Raw genomic sequence first — 24,665 nt, 5'->3', positions numbered from 1 at the left:
TAAGTTGTTCAGTGTGAAGGTACCTTAAGTCCAAGGATACTGCAGTCAGCCTCAGTAGCTGATAACAGTGAACAATAGCTTGTATTCACCTGCACCAATGAACCCTATGTAGTCTGATCCTTCAGTCATATAGCCGTCCCTGCATGCCCAACTTCTTGCCAATCGACCAAATCTAATGGTCATTTTATGTTGGCAGATAAATTGCCCATAATGAGCACCATTTTTGTAGCCTGTTACCGTAGGTTACATAGGAGCTGTGGATATAAAATAGAAGATAGTTAAATTGGGCACTTTTCAGGGTTGCAAATGTTACTTCATTTTCTAACTTAAGAAATGTGTCACTTACTGGGCTGCTTTGTGCAGTTTGGATAAAATCCCTGTTTTCTCTGCTGTAGATATAGCAGTGCTAGGAATGCTGAGCTGTGAAACTCCGCCCACACCCCTGATAGGTATCTTCCTGTGTACACTGTGCATTTGTCAGCTAGCTGCCTATCAGTGGTGGAGTCAGGGACCGGGGTCACACATATTATCAGGACTGGGTTGCTTGAGACCTGAAACGGGATTGATAATCTCCTGCTAATAAAACACCGATTGTATTAAAACTACAGCAAGCTGCTGAGCAAGTGACACATCACTGGAATCAGGCTCTCTGCTCCTACATTATCCTGCTCTCAGACTAAATAGCAAAAATATGGTGACAGATTCCTTTTAAAGATTCCTTTTCTCTCTTATTCTGTATTTTTCACATACAGTACATAAGTAATATTGATGTCTGGCAGCAATCCCTGCAAAGACCATGCACACAAGCTCATCAGGACTCTATATCTCCTTGATATTGTGCTCTCCAAAGCATTTTATGGTGTCACACAGATTGACTATGGCTCCAGATTACAGAGCTGCATCCTCTTCCTTGTAAATAAACCCTAGGTATGGTTTCACAAGCATAATCTAGGCTATAAGGACCCAATATTGGGTTATCATACAAACTGTTGTTCCAGGATTTACACCTGTAACATGCTCATGTAAAATTATTATTATTATTTATTTATATAGCACCATTAATTCCATGGTGCTGTACATGAGAAGGGGTTACATCAAAATACAAATATCACTTACAGTAAGTAAACTAACAATGACAGACTGATACAGAGGGATGATGACCCTGCCCGTGCGGGCTTACATTCTACAGGATTATGGGGAATGAGACAGTAGGTCGAGGGTTGCAGGAGCTCCGATGGTGTTGAGGTGGCCGTGTGGTCGTTACAGGTTGTAAGCTTCTTTGAAGAGATGGGTTTTCAGGTTTCTTTTGAAGGATCCAAATGTGGTGGATAACCGGACGTGTTGGGGCACAGAATTCCAGAGGATGGGGGATATTCGGGAGAAGTCTTGGAGGCGATAGGGTGAGAAGCGAATAAGCGTGGAGGAGAGAAGGAGGTCTTGGAAGGACCAGAGATTACGTGAGGGAAGATATTGAGAGATTAGTTTGGAAATATACGGAGGAAAAAGGTTACAGATGGCTTTGTAGGTCAGTGTTAGTAGTTTAAACTGGATACTCTGGGAAATTGGGAGCCAGTGAAGGGATTTGCAAAGAGGGGAAGCAGGAGCGTAGCGAGGAGAGAGATTAATTAGTCGGGCAGCAGAGTTAAAGACGGACTGGAGGGCCAATTGGTGTTAACTTGTGATCTGGGGCATGGGACAGCTTCCTAAGGGCCCAGTCACAAGACTGTATTTTCATTCTGAGTGCGATCTGACAAAACATCACTGTTATTCTATGGGGCGGTGCATATCTATATATATAATTGTCTAAGGGGTACTTCTGTCTTTCTGTCCTGCATCGCTGTTTGGTCTCGGCAGCTGCCTGTCATGGCTGCCGCGACCAATCAGCGACGGGCACAGTCCGATTAGTCCCTCCCCTACTCCCCTGCAGTCAGTGCCCGGCGCCCGCTCCATAATCCCCTCCAGTCACCGCTCACACAGGGTTAATGGCAGCGGTAACGGGCCGCGGTGTAATGCACTCCGTTACCGCTGCTATTAACCCTGTGTGTCCCCAACTATTTACTATTGATGCTGCCTATGCAGCATCAATAGTAAAAATATGTCATGTTAAAAATAATAATAAAAAAAAAACCTGCTATACTCACCACCCGCCGCCTTTCCCACTCCTCGCAACGCTCTGGTGACCGCTCCATGCAAGCGGAAGGTTCCGGTGGCAAGGATGGTATGCGAGAAGGACCTGCCATGACATCACGGTCATGTGACAGCGACGTCATCCCAGGTCCTACGAGAAGGACCTGCCATGACGTCACGGTCATGTCACCGCGACGTCATCACAGGTCGTGCGCTCATACCAACCTTGGGACTGGAAGCTACCACGTGCATCGCACACAGGGCCAGGACTTCAACGGGCCTTTGGAAGGTGAGTATATGTTTATTTTTTATTTTAAGTCTGTATACTACGTGGCTCTGTGCTGTATACTCCGTCGCTGTGCAATATACTACGTGGCTGGGCAATGTACTACGTGGCTGGGCAATATACTACGTCGCTGGGCAATATACTACGTGACTGGGTAATATACTACATCACTGGGCAATATACTACGTGACTGGGCAATATGCTATGTGGCTGGGCAATATACTACGTAACTGGGCAATATACTACGTGGCTGGGCAATATACTACGTGACTGGGCAATATACTACGTGGCTGGGCAATATACTACGTGACTGGGCAATATACTACGTGGCTGGGCAATATACTACGTGGCTGGGCAATATACTACGTCGCTGGGCAATATACTACGTGGCTGGGCAAATGTCAGGACTCTGAACATTTTTTATTACCTTTTGTGCATTACTGCCCTTTTCCAAGATGGCGTCTTTGGTCTCATGTGCACTGTGTCTTCCTGCTATAAAACTCCACCCCAGCCTTCTGTCTGTGCTAAAGTATTCTGTTTTGCATCCAGCTCCTGACCCTGGTAACTCCCTGGCTATATACCTGCTCCTGTGTACCTGTGTGGTGATCCTGCTACTCTGCTCAGAGTTCCTGCTGCATACACCAGTTTCCAGTAATCCTCCTTCATCTGCTGCTCGTGTTTACTTCCATCTGCATTTGCTTGACATGTAAGCTGTTGCTGCTCTGCAAAAACCTGAGACTGTTACCCAGGCCTCCCTGGTGGTGCTAAGATATTATTTGAACTGCCTTATAAGCATAGCTATCTGTGTTTGGACTAAAACAAGGATTTATTCATGTCAAGTATCCTCAAGAATAATTGTACTTCATAGACTTTCTGCGTGATTGCATTTTCCTCTGAAGTTTCCTATAGACTGTTTAGCTGCGTTTAATATTTACACCAAGTGTTGTGGACATGAGTTTCTCTCTGCACCTGTTTGAATCACCGTGTGATAATATAGACTTTACCACTTATAAAACTGTGTCCTGTAGTTGTCTTGTTCCATGCAAGAGTCTCCTGAGTTATCCCCTATAATTGTTACAGCAATATACTACGTGGTTGGGCAATATACTACGTGGCTGGGCAATATACTACGTGGCTGGGCAATATACTACGTGGCTGGGCAATATACTACGTCACTGGGCAATATACTACGTAACTGGGCAATATACTACGTGACTGGGCAATATACTACTTCGCTGGGCAATATACTATGTAACTGGGCAATATACTACTTGGCTGGGCAATATACTACGTGACTGGGCAATATACTACGTGGCTGGGCAATATACTACATGGCTGGGCAATATACTACGTGACTGGGCAATATACTACGTGGCTGGGCAATATACTACGTGGCTGGGCAATATACTACGTGACTGGGCAATATACTACGTGGACATGCATATTCTAGAATACCCGATGCATTAGAATCGGGCCACCATCTAGTATTCAATATTTTCCTTGAGTTGGGACAGTCCGAAGAAAAAATACTTGAGTTGGATTCGATTATTGGATCACACTCGTCCATGCAAGTCATTGGGTCCAGAGGCGTAGCTAGGGTTTTGGTTTGGGGGGCGAAGCTCCGGAGTGGGTCCCTAATCAGGTAACCTTGATTACAACTGGGTGACGCATCTTAATAGTGGAGGAGAACCTCAGCAGGTGACCACGCTGTTACTGAAGATAATCTCTATATAAAGACCAATGTGGATATTACCGCCATAAGGTCAGTGGTTGATACCAGTCCTGCAGAACATATAAGAGATCACAGCACAGTTACAGATAATGACTTACTGCTGACGTTCTTTGTGGTGGAATCGTTCCCTTTTCCCGTCTTTTCCATCTGGCAAAGACCAACGCAACTTCTTCCAGCCAGGACTCGTCTGTAGAGAATACAACAAGGACACATTTCACTTCTAACATTCCAGCCCCATCACCATCTATTCCCAACCTGCAAAAACTCCTCATCCTCCTGATACCCCAATACTGAGCTGCTGCTGCCGTATGTGTCCCTATTACTGCACCTGCTGTGTGGTTCTCTTTGCCCTCTAAATTCTAAAGCACTCCTCTATAAAATAGTAATGCCAGGGGCAAGTGCCCTAGAAAACAGTGCCCACATTTTGTCCCCTAGAAAGTAATAATGTCCTGTGTGCCCCTTTGATAGTAACAGTAACCTGAGGTTCCCTATAACAATAAGTGCCCACTTTACATTTAATAATGTCCCGAGTCTCCCCCCCTGTACAGCTCCCCTATACACAGCATGATGCTCTCTTATACACAGTATAATGCCCCTCACTGTATAGTACCACCCACACAGTATAATGACCCCTTAGTAGCCTCCAAACTGTTTGATGGCTCCAACACAGTATAATGGCCCCTTCACTGTAATCCCCACACGATGGCCCCCTTACTGTAATCTCCACACTGTATGATGGCCCCGTAGATAGCCTCCATATAGTATAATGCACCAGATAGTCCTAAATGTAGTATAATGCACTCCCCATAAGCCTCCATATACTATAATGCACTCCCCATAGGCCTACTATATATTGTGTAATGAAACCCCCATAGGCAGACTCTATAGCACAAGGCAGCCACCATAGGCAAACTCTTTACTGTATAATGCATCCCACATAGGAAGACTCTATTGCTCAAGGCAGCATCGATAGGCAGACTCTATAGCACAAGGCAGCACCCATAGGCAGACTCTGTAGTATCCGGCAGCACCCCACAAGCAGAACCTGTAGTATAAGACAGCACCCCAAAGGCAGACCCTGTAGTATAAGACAGTACCCCAAAGGCAGACCCTGTAGTATAAGGCAGCACCCCTATAGGCAGATCCAGTAGTATAAAGCAGCAGCCCTATAGGCAGACCTTGTAATATAAGGCAGCACCCCTATAGGCAGATCCTGTAGTATAAGACAGCACCCCTACAGGCAGACCCTGTAATATAAGGCAGCACCCCTATAGGCATATCCTGTAGTATAAGACAGCACCCCTATAGGCAGATCCTGTAATATAAGGCAGCACCCCTATAGGCAGATCCTGTAATATAAGGCAGCACCCCTATAGGCAGATCCTGTAATATAAGGCAGCACCCCTATAGGCAGATCCTGTAATATATGGCAGCACCACCATAAGCAGATCCTGTAGTATAAGGCAGCACCTGTAATATAAGGCAGCACCTGTAAAAAATAAATAAATACTCACCTCTCTTCCTCCGCAGCTCTGAGCGTCCGCTCATCTCCTGACAGCGGGCGCCGGCTAGTGACGTCATAGTGCCCCCTGTCAGTGTCTGCGTCGGTGACGTCAGACACTGAGAGGGGGATGATGGGAGAAGGAGCGTAGCGCACCTTGTCCCATCAATGCGATCAGCTGTATTGGCTAAATGCCAGTACAACTGACCTTCCGATGAAGGACGGGGGGCCCTCTCGCCTGCTCAGGGGCCCCATAGCGGCCGGGCGGCGGAGCAGGGAGATAGATTCGTGCTGCGCGCCGATACAGTTACAGTAGCGTAGCTCCGGGTGGGCTCCCTCAGAGCGCAGGGCCCTGGGTTACCGCCCCTTCTGCCCCCCTGGTAGCTACGCTACTGCATTGGGTCCATGGAAACCATTGGAGTGCACTCAGATGACATCTGAGTGCAGTCCGATTTCTGCGGACTCACGCAATGGATCAGATGGAGACATTTATTTTTCCATCTTCTCATTTGAGAAAACTGGACCATATTATGTTCACTTAGTATAATCATCCCGAATCTCTTGGATGAGAGGACATGCGATAGTGTGATCCTAGCCTAATAGCTATGGTCAGTTTTACTCCAGTTTGCATGGTAAATATTTTTGCATTTAAACTAATAATCAATGAGATGTGGAGTCCCTTGTTGACAGTTACACTCACATTGGCCGTCCTATTGTTCCCTAATATATGGACTATATTTGAGCAGGAAATACACCATTCACAAACAAACAGAGGCACAGCTGTGGCACCACAATTACAGCAGAGGTACGGCAGGACAATGATAAAATAAATGGAATTTCTCCGTCAACCAGGAAACCCCCCATCACCGAAGCTCTCATGTCCTATTTACTGTTTGCTTCAGTTACTAAGCCGAACATACTAATCCCCTATTAGAGGACTGGATAGGGTTTGCAGGGGTCAAATGGTCAGAGATAACTACCTGCAATTATCCTAACAGGACCTTCTTCACCTCTGTCTCTGAGCAGTTTGTCTTGTTTGGCCACCAATTTTTACATTCTTGATTGTCCTCACCCGGCATCAATGGATCATGATTTATGAGTGTGTGATAGTAATTTACAGAACGATGAAGACCTGCTCTTTCACATACTTGATGCTAATGAAAAGAATTAACTTTTCTAGACAAAAAAACATTTTAGACCGGAGGATAACATTGAACGCACAGTTATATTTGTCTGTGCTTTCTACGCTTACCGCTTTGATGTCAAGTTATAGAAACATCGTTTGTATGGCTGGAAAAAAAGGACATTCCTCCGTCCAGATTAGCTTCATCTTCTGCAATGTTGATCCAAAGGAAGGCGGAAAAACCCCATCAAGCAGAAACCATTTTTTTTTAATCTTACCACAGAGTTTTTTTTTCATGTGGATTTTGAACCGGATTTGCTTCAAAATCCACAAAAACAAAACTCAGGGTGAACATAACTGCAGCATTTTTTTTTGCTAGTATTGTACATAGCATATTTTGTGCATACAATTTTTACAGGGCCAGCAAAATCAACGAGATTTCTGAAATCTCATTCTTTTTTTTTCTTAGCATATCACATCAATTGTTTTTGCATTTTTTTGGTAGGGTTTTTTCACCCGTTGAAATGAATGCTAAAAACGCCAATAAAACATAACTAAAAACACATCAAAGAAGTGTGAAAAAACGTGGGTAATGTATGTAGCGTCCTGCCAACACCTGCATTTTTCATGTGGAAGAAAATGCTGCAAAAATGCCCTTTGTGAACATACCCTTAGAAAAAAAATCATTTTCTACACCAATTATGGAGTTCTATGCTATATAAGCAACTCATTTCTACTAATCTAGTATATATTAGGTTTAGTTCACATATTTCCAATTGGAATAATAATAATTGTAATTGTAATAATAATTTTTATTTATATAGCGCCAACATATTCCGCAGCTCTTACAGTTTAACAGTTCATACATAACATTCATAAATAACAATTTTAAAGATAATACAATAATTAAAGCAAAATAAGACAACCCTACAATGAGGTGGGGGAGACACAAAGTGCAGTTGTGTATTTACAATGATGCCATCTTGATGGAGTGGGGGATAGATAAATGCTGCATGGGCTGGTCACCTGCCAGTATTTGTGGTGCTGTTGGGTGCGGTGGAGTTTGATGGAGGGTTATTCTCACATAGTAAATGGGCTACACATACACACACATAAAATTACTTTGATTAGGGAACATGATAGGCCGCTCTGAACTGATGTGTTTTGAGGGAGCGCCTAAAACTGTGCAATTGTGGATGGTCCTAATTTCTTGGGGTAGAGCATTCCAGAGGATTGGTGCAACGCGGGAAAAGTCTTGGAGCCGGGAGTGGGAGGTACGGATTAGTGCAGAGGTTAGTCTAAAGTCGTTCACAGAGCGTAACGAGCGGATAGGCCAATGAACACAAATGAGGGAGGAGATGTAAGGGGGTGCCGCACAGTGGAGAGCTTTGTGGGTAAGAACAAGCAGTTTGAATTGGATCCTATAATGAATGGGCAGCCAGTGTAACGACTGGCGAAGAGCGGACGCGTCCTAGTACCGATTAGCCAGATGGACAACTCTGGCTGCTGCATTAAGGATAGACTGGAGAGGGGAAAGTCGAGTGAGGGAGAGGCCAATTAATAGAGCGTTACAGTAATCCAGGCAGGAGTGGATCAGGACAACAGTGAGGGTCATTGTTGTTTCCATGGTGAGAAAGGGGTGGATCCTAGAGATGTTCTTCAGGTGTAATCGACAAGAGCGGGCAAGAGATTGTATATGGGAGGTGAAGGAGAGATCGGAGTCAAACATAACACCCAGACAGAGCGCCTGCTGCCGGGGTGTTATTATGGTGCCACCCACAGAGAGGGAGATGTCAGATTTAGGGAGGTTAGTAGATGGCGGGAGCAGAAGAAGTTCAGTTTTTAAAAGGTTGAGTTTCAGATAGAGAGCAGACATGATGTTGGAGACTGCGGACAGACAGTCACTGGTGTTCTGTAGTACAGAAGGGGTAAGGTCAGGAGATGACGAATATAGTTGTGTGTCATCGGCATAAAGATGGTACTGGAAGCTAAATCTGTTGATGTTCTGTCCAATTGGAGCCGTGTAGAGGAAGAAGAGAAGGGGGCCAAGGGCTGAGCCCTGACGTACCCCGATAGTGAGAGGAAGAGGAGATGACGTGGAGCCAGCGAACAATACACTGAAGGAGCAGTCAGAAAGATAGGAAGAGAACCAGGAGAGAGTAGTGTCCTTTATGCCTATTGATTGGAGCATAGAGAGTAGGAGAGGGTGGTCAACAGTGTTGAAAGCTGCAGAGAGGTTGAGAAGAATGAGCAGAGAGTGGTCACCGTTACATTTTGCTGTCAGAAGGTTGTTGGTCACTTTGATGACCGCAGTTTCTGTTGAATGTAGGTGGCAGAAACTGGACTGTGAGGGATCTAGAGTTGTGGCCAAAAGTATTGACATCCCTGCAATTCTGTCAGATAATACTCAGTTTCTTCCTGAAAATGATTGCAATCACAAATTCTTTGGTATTATTATCTTCATTTAATTTGTCTTAAATGAAAAAAACACAAAAGAGAATGAAGCAAAACCAAAACATTGATCATTTCACACAAAACTCCAAAAATGGGCCAGACAAAAGTATTGGCACCCTCAGCCTAATACTTGGTTGCACCACCTTTAGCCAAAATAACTGCGACCAACCGCTTCCGGTAACAATCAATGAGTTTCTTACAATGCTCTGCTGGAATTTTAGACCATTCTTCTTTAGCAAACTGCTCCAGGTCCCTGATATTTGAAGGGTGCCTTCTCCAAACTGCCATTTTTAGATCTCTCCATAGGTGTTCTATGGGATTCAGGTCTGGACTCATTACTGGCCACCTTAGAAGTCTCCAGTGCTTTCTCTCAAACCATTTCCTAGTGCCTTTTGAAGTGTGTTTTGGGTCATTGTCCTGCTGGAAGACCCATGACCTCTGAGGGAGACCCAACTTTCTCACACTGAGCCCTACATTATGCTGCAAAATTTGTTGGTAGTCTTCAGACTTCATAATGCCATGCACACGGTCAAGCAGTCCAGTGCCAGAGGCAGCAAAGCAACCCCAAAACATCAGGGAACCACCGCCATGTTTGACTGTAGGGACCGTGTTCTTTTCTTTGAATGCCTCTTTTTTTCTTCTGTAAACTCTATGTTGATGCCTTTGCCCAAAAAGCTCTACTTTTGTCTCATCTGACCAGAGAACATTCTTTCAAAACGTTTTAGGCTTTTTCAGGTAAGTTTTGGCAAACTCCAGCCTGGCTTTTTTATGTCTCGGGGTAAGAAGTGGGGTCTTCCTGGGTCTCCTACCATACAGTCCCTTTTCATTCAGACGCCGACGGATAGTACGGGTTGACACTGTTGTACCCTCGGACTGCAGGGCAGCTTGAACTTGTTTGGATGTTAGTTGAGGTTCTTTATCCAACATCCGCACAATCTTGCGTTGAAATCTCTTGTCAATTTTTCTTTTCCGTCCACATCTAGGGAGGTTAGCCACAGTGCCATGGGCTTTAAACTTCTTGATGACACTGCACGGTAGACACAGGAACATTCAGGTCTTTGAAGATGGACTTGTAGCCTTGAGATTGCTCATGCTTCCTCACAATTTGGTTTCTCAAGTCCTCAGACAGTTCTTTGGTCTTCTTTCTTTTCTCCATGCTCAATGTGGTACACACAAGGACACAGGACAGAGGTTGAGTCAACTTTAATCCATGTCAACTGGCTGCAAGTGTGATTTAGTTATTGCCAACACCTGTTAGGTGCCACAGGTAAGTTACAGGTGCTGTTAATTACACAAATTAGAGAAGCATCACATGATTTTTCGAACAGTGCCAATACTTTTGTCCACTCTCTTTTTTATGTTTGGTGTGGAATTATATCCAATTTGGCTTTAGGACAATTCTTTTTGTGTTTTTTCATTTAAAACAAATTAAATGAAGATAATAATAACAAAGAATTTGTGTTTGCAATCATTTTCAGGAAGAAACTGAGTATTATCTGACAGAATTGCAGGGGTGTCAATACTTTTGGCCACAACTGTAGGAGTGAGGGAGTGGAGAAGTAACGGGTAAGGTGGAAGTAGACCAGGCGCTCCAAGAGTTTAGAGATGAAGGGGAGGTTGGAGACTGGTCAGTAGTTATCCTTGCAGGATGGATCCTTAGAGGTTTTTTTTTTAAATAATGGAGTAATGATAGAGTGTTTGAAGGAGGCGGGGAAAATGCCAGAGGAGAGGGAGAGATTAAAGATTGTAGTTAGGTGAGTAGTGACGACTAGAGAGAGACTGGAGGAGATGTGAGGGAATGGAGTGGCTTTACCCAACCACTAACCATGAGTGGAGAAAAAGTTTTGGTGTTATCATTCATATTCTCTGAAAAAAGGCCAAGAAAGGAAAAATTCTGCCGGGTTATGTAAACTTTTGAGCACAACTGTACGTAAGAGTAGTTTTTGTTTTGAGCTGCAGAATAGATTAGCACACTTTGCTATTCCAGTTATACATAAAAAATGGAGAACATGCAATATAAATATCATATGTATCCTATATCCTATATTGGAGGTATACTGCCGAAGCTCCTCCAGGTGAATACTTCAATGTCGGCTCTAAACGTGATGGGAACAAGGTTGTACCATAAGTTTATTTATGTCAAGGTCTCCCTGGTTGAACCTAGAGAAAAATCTCATAACTTTTATTTTGATATTCTTTGAAGGCTCTAAGAAACATAAAGCTGCAGAGTTGTGAAAAAAATGGTAACTTTGTCCAGCACTCAATTTCCAAGTCTTCCAAGTAAAAAAAGAGCATTATTGATCCATTAAAAAGATACGAAAAACACACAAGTTGCATGTAATGATTAAAGTCATCCGTCTGACATGCGTTTGCCTACAATTTTAATATTTTTAAACAGGAAAGATATACCGTATATCTTTGTACCGTGTTAGCCAGTAGATAGAAAAATATTTCGAATATTGGACTCTCAATTCCAAATGTTTTTATAGTGGTGAAGTTGTGACTTCTCTCTTTCCTTTTTACATAATAAACTTATGTATTTTAATAGAAGATTCAGATGCTGGATTTTTTTTTCATTTTTCTCAACCTCTTTGCTGCACTATTGGTTTCTGTGCAGTGGATCTTAGGTGATTTGGGTGAGCTGGCTTTATTTTCTGTTATTGTTTCACTCTTGAAAAATGTTAAAAAAAAATCTATTATGCTCTGTAGATATCTGTTGTTATAATGTATTTGTTCGTATCAGTCACTTCCTATTTGTCACAAGTACGCTATTTGTTAGTGCTATCAGATGTCTATAGATGCACTCTGTATATACACTTCTATGTGATATCATTTGTCTCCAAATGCACTCCGTCCATAAACTAAATAAAGTTATTGGCACAGGCAGTACAATGACACAAAGTGCATCAAAATGTTTCCATGCAATAATTTTGGATTGGTAATCAATATTCCCTGTGTTTACAGCAATTTATTGAATAAGGGAAGTAAGACCTTGCATCACCTCCTACTGGTCAGTATTAGAACTGCACCCTATATTTAAGAATCGAGTGTCACCGGTCTGTCACTCTTTAAAATTAATGTTTCTATAGGATTAGCCTGCGGCAAACAATTTTAAGATCCTGGCCTTCTGGTCCTCCAGCTCTCCTCTGCACAACAGAGGGAACCGTGTCCCATATATGGTGGGATTGTAGCAAGATTGCATCGTGTTGGCCTCTCAGCAATAATTGTACAACGAGATTTGTGACTCTCGGATGAGATGGACATTGGATGTGCCTTCATTTTCATGTTCCCAAACTCAGTCTCAAAATTAGGAAAAAACTGCTTTTTTTGTTGCTTGTCTGCTTGTGAAGTTGCTTGTCTGCTTGTGCCAAAATATTGGAAGTCTGTTGCGACCCCAATAGTCAGGAAAGAGATGGAAATATTGGAGGGAATCAGGAGGATGGGGGCTGAGGAGAAGTTATCCAATATTTGACAGTGTTCCTAGAGATTGAACATACAAAGCTGAGTTTTCTCTGATGGTATGGTATGCTTCATGCATTTAGGACACCAAGAATTTAGGTTAGGTTCCATTTAAAAACAATCAATGTTTCATAATAGTTCCTGGGCACTTTAATGGCCAAACATAGCACCAAGAATGGCCTTTTTGCAGATGACACAGGAGTGTGTCTTAAACATGTAGCTGTCACCTACTGTACCATGTCATTGTAATTTGCCATCTCATTTTTGGGATCATCATGGAACATTCATTTTATCTTTTTTCATTAAAATGTAATATTTTGTGTTTGTCAGAACGCACTTCCATGCTCCCATGCTACATGAACCACATTTGTTGAGCTGGCTGCAATTTTTTTTCTTTCTATGTATATACACTACATAGGAGACACCAAGACTGCTGAATGTACAACATATAGGAGACACTAGGACTGCTGTATACTGTATACATCACATAGGAGACACTGGGACTGGTGTATATACCTCACATAGGAGACCCAGTGACTGATGCCTTCATCATAGGGATGGGAGTGCAGAACACACTAACCCCGCTCACAGAGAACGTCCTAATGTTGACACTGGTGAGCATCAGGATGAAATCCTCCATTGCATGCGCCGCAGTATTTAGCAGTGAACACTATGTGCATGCTCATAGTTTAAGGAGAAATTAGAGGGCCATCTGATTACAAAATGGGGCCCGCAGCCCAAGCAGTGTAATTCCCAGGAATCTACCCGGAGGAATGAGGAAATGATATGCTGTAGGTTCCTGTCAGGACTCTGAACATTTTTTATTACCTTTTGTGCATTTCTGCCCTTTTCCAAGATGGCATCTTTGGTCTCATGTGCACTGTGTCTTCCTGCTATAAAACTCCACCCCAGCCTTCAGTCTGTGCTAGAGTATTCTGCCTTGCATCCAGCTCCTGACTCTGATGACTCCCTGGCTATATACCTGCTCCTGTGAACCTGTGTGGTGATCCTGCTACTCTGCTCTGAGTTCTTGCTGCATATACCAGTTTCCAGTAATCCTCCTTCATCTGCTGCTCGTGTTTACTTCCATCTGCATTTGCTGAACATGTAAGCTGTTGCTGCTCTGCAAAAACCTGAGACTATTACCCAGGCCTCCCTGGTTGAACTAAGATATTATTTGAACTGCCTTATAAGCATATCTGGGGAGGGCGGGAGATTGCAGGTGCCTTTATCACACACCACTTGGTATGTTATTAGAAGCAGGATATTTATATTTCTACTGATGTTGTTAATAATGGTCATGCTCTAATTGTTGTGTTAAATTGGCACATTATGCGGTCTCCCACCGCTTGTGCTGTGGTTTGGTTCACATATTTTAGCCTTGTCTCTGTCCATTGCCTTTTTATACTACTTAATAAACTTTTTTATATGATACATTGATATTTTGTTTGGACATCTTTTCCACTATTTCGGTTTGTGGTGTGTTTCTAATTGACTCTAGTGGGTCCTTATGGTCCTAATACCTTGACTATGGATTACCTTTATTTCTGATCTAGTTTGACTATGTGGTATTCCAGTAGTTGTATGTGCTTTTTTGCTTGTTACTTATAAGCATATCTATCTGTGTTTGGACTAAAACAAGGACTTATTCGTGTCAAGTATCCTCAAGAATAATTGTGCTTCATAGACTTTCTGCGTGATTGCATTTTCCTCTGAAGTTTCCTATAGACTGCTAAGCTGCGTTTAATGTTTACTCCAAGTGTTGTGGACCTGAGTTTCTCTCTGCACCTGTTTGAATCACCGTGTGATAATATAGACTTTACCACTTATAAAACTGTGTCCTGTAGTTATCTTGTTCCACGCAAAGAGTCTCCTGAGTTATCCCCTATAATTATTACAGTTCCCTACCCCTGCATTATATCTTCAAAATTTTACCCACGTTCTTTCTATATAAAGTTATTAGTTGCAACATCTTTTAGCAATGCAGGCTATAGATGAAGGCTTACAATGATTATATGATACCTAAGAGCTCACACCAGTAAAATACAAATAGGAAAATATTAGCTGCTTATTAAAATGTTGGCTCTGCATGATTAAAATATATATGTAAAAACAGGACCTCCTTATAGCGCCGGCCGTCGCTCTTCCTATTTGCGCACTTAGCTTAATTGGCGGTCCTCTGCGCTTAGGTGTTTGTTTGATAAATGTCGTGCTGACCGAAACGTCACATTAACCCACCATGATGGACCACATCATAAAGCTTACCTTCATTCACTTCATTAATGGAGTGCCGCATTTTTCTCTTCTGTATTATTACGGGGTTGGACCCTATCAGAGCACCAGAAAAGAAACCTAGGAATGCCATATTTCCTATTACACTGTCCAAAATTGTAGACTCAATAATCTTTTGAATAGTGATTTTTTAGACATACAGTAGTTTTTGAAGCCTGTGAAGTATAGCCTGAGCCAATAGCTACAGCGTAATGTCAGAGAGAGGGGTAATTTTTGCAACTTCTGTACAATCCAATAAGATCTAGACATTTTATTATTTCTTGTGGCATTAAAGGGGATTTTCTGGTTTGGGAAAACCCCTCTCACTTTGCTGCAGTTTGCGTAACCCCTTAGTGACCTCCAATACGTCTTTTTACTGCCCTGCGATATAAGAGACTAGCATCCCCTGACAGGTGACAATTCTGTAGCTGTCGGCTTTACACTACAGCTGACAACTTGCTGCATCAGCCATGATCAGTGTTGGCTCCGACTATGGTCGTTTAACCCCTTAAATGCTGCTGTCAATAGTGACTTTATATAGTATATTTTATATATATATATATATATATATATATATATATATAGTATAATTATATTTATAGTGTTTTTAGAAAAGAAAAAATCATTTTAGTGAAGAATTTGTGTGTAAATATATATTTTTTTTTAGTGTGGAATTTTTTAACACTTTTTTTCTTCCTTGTGTGGGGAAAAAAAGAAAAAGAAAAAAAAACAACAACTTGTGTATAAAATTTATTTGGTATATGAATTTTGTTAGATTCCTCAGAGTGCAAATTCCTACATATCTGAGTATCTGGGTGTGTCTGATGAATAGATCTGTCAGCCCCCACCCAAATTGACATGCAGGGATATCAGCTATAAAATGTGTTCAGATAGATCTGTTTATATGCATGACATTATACCTGAGGAATATATAATAAAACCTGGCACTCAACTTTTTATGCAAGTGGTTTATTTTTCCAGCAACAGAAAAAACGTTTCGGTCATACATTTGACCTTCATCAGTTACTGTGAACAAAATGTGATAACACTAAATATAAAGAAAAGTGTACATAAAACAATGAACAAAAGCCGAACTAAATAAAGTATATACATAATTGGATTACTAACAGACATATGGTATGGCATACAGAAAAAAATATTGCAAAAAATACCAGTACAAACAGTACCGAACCGACCAATCTTGGCACAATATTGGTAATAGAGAAAGGGACAGTGATTAAGTAGTGGAGGAGGGGTCACATACCGTTTTATGGATGGTGGTGAGGGAAGCGTGTCATAATAGACAGGTAGTATTAAGCTTCTGCAACATAGGATTAAATGTGTATAAATAAAGAGCCTGATGACGTGGTGTCATATAGAGGCAGAGACATACCCTTAGTATAAGCACGGAGGAGGCACGTATGTGTGTAATGACAGCCTGTTAAGGTAGAGAGCATTGGTGGTTAGGTGCAGGCACCGACCTGTAAGTGTGAGTGAAGGTGTGGGAATACTTTACCGCATATGTGGCGCTGTAGACGCGGTGTCCACCGCTTGTCCGGCGTCCTGCATACAGCCGCGTGTGTTAAATACACTGTGGAAGCGGCAGGAAGAGAGCGGGTATCGCCGGCAGGAAGTGGGGGGGGGGGGGGGGGGGGGCGGCACAGAGCGATGTTGTATGGGAATGACATCACGATAATGGTGGTGCGTTTCAAGGGGCAGCGCTTGCGTTCCACCTCTAATAAGTGCCATGTTATAGGGTATGTGGCGTATGAAAGTATTAATACCTACATAGAGAGCGCTGTATGGGGCTGTGATGAGTACAATAAGTAAACTATGGCAGGACCCCAAAAGAAAAAGAAAAGAGAGGAGAAAGATTATAACTGATATTACTTTATTAGATGCATGCAGGTGGATTAGGGTGAGCCGTCAGAGGATAGTGAGTGCTCATAGAAGGTTTGAATCCGGGGATCAGTAAAGACGACTCTAGAGGAATAGAGAGAACATAGTTAGAAACCAAGCATAATATATTGTAAAAACACTATGTCATTTTAAACAAAGGCAAGTAGATCATATTCCCTGTTTAACCCCTTAGGGGTCAAGGTTTCCAGGGTGTGGATCCAAAATGCTTCCCGTTTTTTTAGAAGTGAGAGGGGGGACTGAGTCAATCACCTGGTATTTTAATTGTGAGATCATGATGGTATGTCCATGTGTCACAAAATGATGGGGAATCGGTAGAAGCAGATTCCTACAACGAATGGTAGATTTATGTTTGGATACTCTGTCTCGTACAGTCTGCGTTGTCTCCCCAATGTATAATAAACCGCATGGACATTTAATTAGGTAAATGACAAAGGATGACTCACACATGTAGTATTCCTTAATCTGGAAACTTCTGCCTGTCTGGGGATGTTGGAAAGTGTTACCCTTTTGCACGTTACCACATTGTGCACAATGAAGGCAGGGGAATGTACCCATTTTGGGTTGTGATTAGTGTTGAGCATTCCGATACTGCAAGTATCGGGTATCGGCCGATACTTGCTGTATCGGAATTCCGATCCCGAGATCCGATACTTTTGTGGTATCGGGTATCGAAACAACATTAATGTAATAATGTGTAAAAGAGAGAATTAAAATAAAAAATATTGCTATATTCACCTCTCCGACGCAGCCCGGACCTCAGCGAGGGAACCGGCAGCGTTGTTTGTTTAAAATTCGCGCGTTTACTTGGTTACGTGAAGTCCCGGCTTGTGATTGGTCGCGGCGGCCATGTTGCCGGGACGCGGACCAATCACAGCAAGCCGTGACGTAATTTCAGGTCCTTGCAGGATTTTAAAATTACGTTCCGGCGTTGTGATTGGGCGCGTCATGGTCACATGGGCGACGTAACCAATCACAAGCCGGGACGTCACGGGAGGCTGGACACGCGCACATTTTAAAATGCGCGCGTGTCCAGCCTCCCGTGACGTCCCGGCTTGTGATTGGTCGCAGCAGCCATGTTGCCGGGACGCGGACCAATCACAACGCCGGAACGTAATTTTAAAATCCTGCAGGACCTGAAATTACGTCACGGCTTGCTGTGATTGGTCCGCGTCCCGGCAACATGGCCGCCGCGACCAATCACAAGCCGTGACGTCACGGGAGGCTGGACACGCGCACATTTTAAAATGCGCGCGTCCAGCCTCCCGGCTTGTGATTGGTTGACCGCGATGCAACCAATCAAAAGCCGGGACGTTACGGGAGGCTGGACAAGCGTGCATTTTAAAATACGCGCGTGTCCAGCCTCCCGTGACGTCACGGCTTGTGATTAGTTGCGTCGCCCATGTGACTGCGGCGCAACCAATCACAACGCCGGGACGTAATTTTAAAATCCTGCAGGACCTGAAATTACGTCACGGCTTGCTGTGATTGGTCCGCGTCCCGGCAACATGGCCGCCGCGACCAATCACAAGCCGGGACTTCACGTAACCAAGTAAACGCGCGAATTTTAAACAAAGAACGCTGCCGGTTCCCTCGGTAAGGTGCCGGTTCCCTCGGAGAGGTGAGTATAGCAATATTTTTTATTTTAATTCTTTCTTTTACACATTAATATGGTTCCCAGGGCCTGAAGGAGAGTTTCCTCTCCTTCAGACCCTGGGAACCATCAGGAATACCGTCCGACACTTGAGTCCCATTGACTTGTATTGGTATCGGGTATCGGTATCGGATTGGATCCGATACTTTGCCGGTATCGGCCGATACTTTCCGATACCGATACTTTCAAGTATCGGACGGTATCGCTCAACACTAGTTGTGATAGGAATCGGGATTTTTTTAGATGGGTAGAACCAATGTCCGCCTTTACCAAATTATGCCTAAGGTTTTGTGGTCTCTTGAAACATGGGAGAAACGGGAGTTTGAACTCCGGGACATTAGGGTACGCCATGGTAAGTAGGGGCCAATGTTTCCTAATGCTCTTATGGAGGATGGAAGTAAAGGGATGGTAGACATGTATAAATGGAATACGTCCACTATGGTTCTTATCCCGAATACGAGAAGGAGGATCTAATTGTTCATTCAGGACTCTTGTGGGGTAGCCGCGATGGCGAAACTTAAGGTACCGTCACATTAAGCGACGCTGCAGCGATATAGACAACGATGCCGATCGCTGCAGCGTCGCTGTTTTGTCGTTGTGTGGTCGCTGGAGAGCTGTCACACAGACAGCTCTCCAGCGACCAACGATGCCGAAGTCCCCGGGTAACCAGGGTAAACATCGGGTTACTAAGCGCAGGGCCGCGCTTAGTAACCCGATGTTTACCCTGGTTACCAGTGTAAATGTAAAAAAAAACAAACACTACATACTTACATTCCTGTGTGTGTCGCGTCCCCCGGCGTCCGCTTCCCTGCACTGTGTAAGCGCCGGCCCTAAAGCAGAGCGGTGACGTCACCGCTGTGCTTTGCTTTACGGCGGGCACTGACAGTCAGTGCAGGAAGCTCTGAGCAGCAGCGCGTAACCCTGTGGACGCCGAGGGACGTGACAGACATCAGAAGGTGAGTATGTATTGTTTTTTTTTTACTTTTACAATGGTAACCAGGGTAAAAATCGGGTTACTAAGCGCGGCCCTGCGCTTAGTAACCCGATATTTACCCTGGTTACCATTGTAAAACATTGCTGGCATCGTTGCTTTTGCTGTCAAACACAACGATACACGCTGATCTGACGACCAAATAAAGTTCTGGACTTCTAGCTCCGACCAACGATATCACAGTAGGATCCAGATCGCTGCTGCATGTCAAACACAACGATATCGCTATCCAGGATGCTGCAACGTCAGGGATCGCTATCGTTATCGTTGTTAAGTTGTTCAGTGTGAAGGTACCTTTAGTTGTCATGTCCCGTAGACGTAGATCCTGTGTTGCTTTGTCAGAGACAATGCGATTAACGCGTTGATATTGGGATCTAGGTATGGCGCGTTTGACCCCTGGGGGGTGAAAGCTCTGGTAGTGTAGGATGCTGTTGCGGTCAGTGGGTTTTATGTGGAGGTCAGTGGTAAGATGACCGTCTGTATCTTTCAGGACAACTGTGTCAAGGAAACTGACAGATCTAGCATCATGGGTCATTGTGAACTTTATACCTGGCCATGCCCCATTTAGAAATACAAAAAATGTATCAAGGGATTCCAACGTGCCCCCCCATAAGCAAAAGACATCATCTATATAGTGCATCCAATATAGGACGTTAGCAATGAATAGGGGGTGTTTATAGATGGAAGATTCCTCAAAATGAGCCATATAGGTGTTAGCATAGGGGGGCGCTACGTTGGACCCCATAGCGGTCCCATGGGTCTGGAGGAAGAACTGGTCCTGAAAAAGAAAGTAGTTATTAAACAGGACCAAAGAGAGAAGGTCCACACATAGGTTAATTTGATTGGTGTCCATGCCAGCTGATGTTAGGAGGTGATGGACCGAGTTAAAACCATCAATGTGGGGGATTGAGGTATAGAGGTCTTTAACATCCATTGTGACTAAGATGGTATGAGATGGTATAGTGCCTATTGTTCGAACCCTATTCAGGAGTGCCCCTGTATCTAGAAGAAATGATGGGGTGGATTGGATAATGGGTGTAAGGATTTTTTCTAAAAACATGGAAATTGGGGACAGGATGGATTCCGCAGAGGCCACTATGGGCCTCCCTGGGGGATTCTGTAGATTCTTATGTATCTTTGGTAGTGTATAAAAAACCGGTATAACCGGATTTCTTTTAGACAAGAACTCCACAGTTTTGGAGTCCAGAACCCCAAGATCGGAGTTTTTTTGTAGGATGGCCTCTATCTTGACCCGAATATCGTTAGTGGGGTCCCTAGCAAGTTTGGTATAGACAGATTCATCTTGTAGTTGTCGTGTAATTTCTGAAAGATAACTAAATTTGTCCATAACTACCTGGGCTCCCCCCTTATCTGCTGGTTTAATTATTAGGTTCCCATCATCCCGAAGGGTCCTGAGGGCCTGGTTTTCAATGGTAGATAGATTAGGGGGAAAAAAAGGCTCCCTTTCTCAATATCATCACGGATATCAGAAAATGATTTCTGTATAAAATTTATAAAGGTCTCCACAGCGTGTGACCCTTGGGGTGGACGAAAATTGCTCTTATTACGTAACCCTAGTTGGGCAATGGATAGGGGATTAGGGGGTGCGTTAGTGCAGAGGAGTGGAGGTGGTACTAAAGAAAAGTGGACTTTCAGTCTGAGGAGGCGAAAGAAACGTTGTAGGTCCATCTCCAATTGGAATGTCTGACAGTTATAAGATGGACAAAAGGAGAGACCTTTTTGCAACACACTCAATTCAGCAATCCCCAAAGACCTGGAAGAAATGTTTACCACCAGTGATTCCATACCATGGAGCGCGTAATTCTCATCCTGTCCGAGTTGTTGTCTCTGCTTCTGCCCCCGTCTCGTTTTCTTCGTGGGAAGTGGCGTGTTGGTCGTAGAAAAGGGGCCTGGCTGGAAGAAGGTGCATCCTGTTCCGCATCGGATCCTGAGGTGGAGAAGTCCGTTGAGGATGTTTGGTTGCGGGAGGATGGACGTCTGGTAGTAGAGTTGCCCTGCCATCGATAGACTTGATTATGTTTGTAGTCAATGGTGTCTCTGGAGAACTTACTTCTCTTCCGATTCTCTGTGTCCCTTTTGTGCTGGTCCACTCGAGTCTGGATCTGCATTTTGAGTGCGCTGAGCTCTTCCGTTGTACCTGCCGTTGTCAATTGTGCTTCTATGTTCCTGATTTCGGCTGCGTTGGTCTCGATCTTCTTGTGGAGAAACTCCACTGTGAGGGTCATCAAATCAAAGGAACATTTGTTTAGTATTTGTACGTATTTAGAGCAATGACCAGGATTATCGTGAAACAAATTTTGAATATGTTGGGGGGTGCAGTTTTTAAAATGGTATCACTTTTGGGGTTTTCTAATATATACGACCCCCAAAGTCACTTCAAAACAGAATATGTCCCTAAAAAATAAGTTTTGTAAATTTCCTTGAAAAATGAAAAATTACTGCTACAGTTTTAAACTTTCTAAAATTCTAACAAATTAAAGTAACATTTTACAAATGATGCTGATGTAAAGCAGACATGAGGGAAATGTTATTTATTAATGTTTTTGCGTGGTATGACTATCTGGATTAAAGGGATAATCATTAAAAGTTTAAGAACTGCAAAAAATTTTTAAAATGTTTGTCAAATATGTGATAATTTTATAAATCAACGCAAAATATATCAACCTAAATGTACTATTAAAAAAAAAGATGTGTCACAAAAAAACAATCTCAAAATCAAAGGGATATATTGAAGCATTCTAGAGTTATTACCACATAAAGTGACAATGGTCAGATTTAAAAAAATTGGTCACTAAGGGTTAAAAAACAAACTGTGCTTTACCCACTCTCCCTGGGTCCGGAGTTGAGTCTCCGCCACTGCTCTCAGGGTCTGTTATTGGCTGCCGCAATTATGTGATTTCAACATCGCTGTAGTCAATAACTGTGTTCAATAGCTCTGTTTGAGTTGATGGCACGGCACAAGCAGCTCAGAATTGCTGAGGTCATGGACTGGCTGCAGCGTGACATCAGCGCTGCAGACAATAACAGACACTAGAAGCCGCAGCAGAGACTCAGTGTTGGACCAAGAGAGGGTGAGAAATCTGCAGTTAGTTATTTTAAGCAAATTGCTCCTTGGGACAGGAGTTTTCTGAAATGGGAAAATTCTTTTATGGGTTTGTTGTGTACAGAGCACCTCGAAACCAGAAAGAAACCACCAAAATGTACCTGCAATTTAATTGTCTTTTTATGTCTTGAATTTTGCACTGCTCACTTTATAACGTGCTTACTTTATGCTGTGGGTGACACTTATGGCAATACCAAATTTATATCCTTTAAGTTTTACTAAATTTGCATAATAAAAAACATTCATAAAAAAAAATTGATTTGGTGTTTTAAATCCTTCTATAAACAGGGCTGCGTGTGGTCCTTTTTTGACGGGCAAGAAGTAGTTTTCATTTGTACCATTTAGTGGTACATTCAACAAAATGTTTTTTGTTTTTTTTTACTACATTCACTGTGCAATATAATTGACATGAAAACTTCATTTGCAGGTTGGTATGATTATGGTAGCAATAAATACCATCATTTAGAATTTTTTTACTACTTTTGAAAAAAACACACAAAAAACATTTTTAAAATGAAAAATACATTTTTTTGTATCTCCATATTCTGAGAAATGAGCCACAATCTTTTTGTTTTAATTGATGAATCCTTATACCCAAGAAAAAAGAAAAAATGGCGTTCAAGTCCAAATGGATTAAAAAGGTATACATTTTTTACAAAAATGAACACAATTATTCACAAGTAGTAAGCAAAATAAATAAGTAAAATACTGATGACCATTATAAGTTCAGCGAGGAAAACAGATAGAAAATGACCAGTGGATCAACCAGAGATTACCACACACATTATAAAATAAAGTGCATAGTGCCTTGTAATGAAGTAGTAGGAAAGAGAACCAGGAAGAGGGGTTGGTAGGTGTAGCTGGTGTCCTGCCCTGTCAATATGATGATCCCCCATACCCTGACTATCTTACCCATTCTGTGGTTTCGTCTGGCTCACCACCGTGCAGCCCCAATACACGTTTCGCGCTGGCTTTGTCAGGGAGAAATTATTAACTTATATATATACTTTTATATGCATATATGTATATATGTATATACTAGATGGAGGCCTGCTGCTATTGCATCAGGAGGGCGGTAGTGTCACGATGGGGACTGGCATGCGGCGCTGTTGTTGTCTAATGGCATCCTGTGATAATCTAATGAATTTTGCATCAGGGGACTCATGTGCTTGACGCCTACGCTTATATGCATTGTTTTTGTCCCAGCAATGCTGTTGCTCTTCAAGAGTCTCATTTGCCCTTTGTTCTCTTCGACGTTGTGCCTTTGCTGCTTTCCTTTCATTGTCATTGGCGTAATTTTTAGGAGGAGCCATGTTGGCATTGATATTTGCTTTTTAAAGGGGTTTTCCCATGATCAAAAGTTAATTTTAATAATTGTCTGTGTCTGACCGTGTACAGAACACACCACAGCTCCTGGGCAGGGGAGGAAGCAAAAGACAATACTGACATTACAGCAGGAGATAGCAGAGGATACATTGTGAGGTAAAATATTTTTTAAAAACAGTCAGTGAAATATTTTACCTCACAAAATGAATGAATCCACTGTGATCCCCTGCTGTAATGTCAGTATTGTCTTTTGCTTCCTCCCCTGCCCAGGAGATGTTGGTATGCTCTATACACGGTCAGACCCAGTCAATTTTTTAAGTGAACAATTAATTCATGGCAAAACCCCTTTAATGTAACTGGCTTCCTCTGCCTGTAGACAAGTCACACATCTGCGTAATTCGCGCAGGCACAGTAAATCAGACCGCCGACATCTTTGTGCAGACAGATAGCGGCGGTCACATTAAAACTGTGCATGTGCTCCTCCTGTACAAAGATGGCGGCAGTCAGTGAATCATTTGGCTGATCCCGGCGGCGGCGTGTTCGTGACGGTTTTCCACTGGTGGTACCACACAAGAGGCTGCGTGAGTGTGTGTGTGTGTGTGAGTGTGTGTGAGAGTGTGAGTGTGAATGTGAGAGTGTGAGTGTGTGAATGTGTGAGAGTGTGAGGCTTAGTGTGTGTGAGTGTGAGTGTGTGTGAGTG

This window comes from Ranitomeya variabilis, chromosome 7 (assembly GCF_051348905.1).
Source record: "Ranitomeya variabilis isolate aRanVar5 chromosome 7, aRanVar5.hap1, whole genome shotgun sequence".
NCBI lineage: Eukaryota > Metazoa > Chordata > Amphibia > Anura > Dendrobatidae > Ranitomeya > Ranitomeya variabilis.
This window is presented reverse-complemented; position numbering follows the sequence as displayed.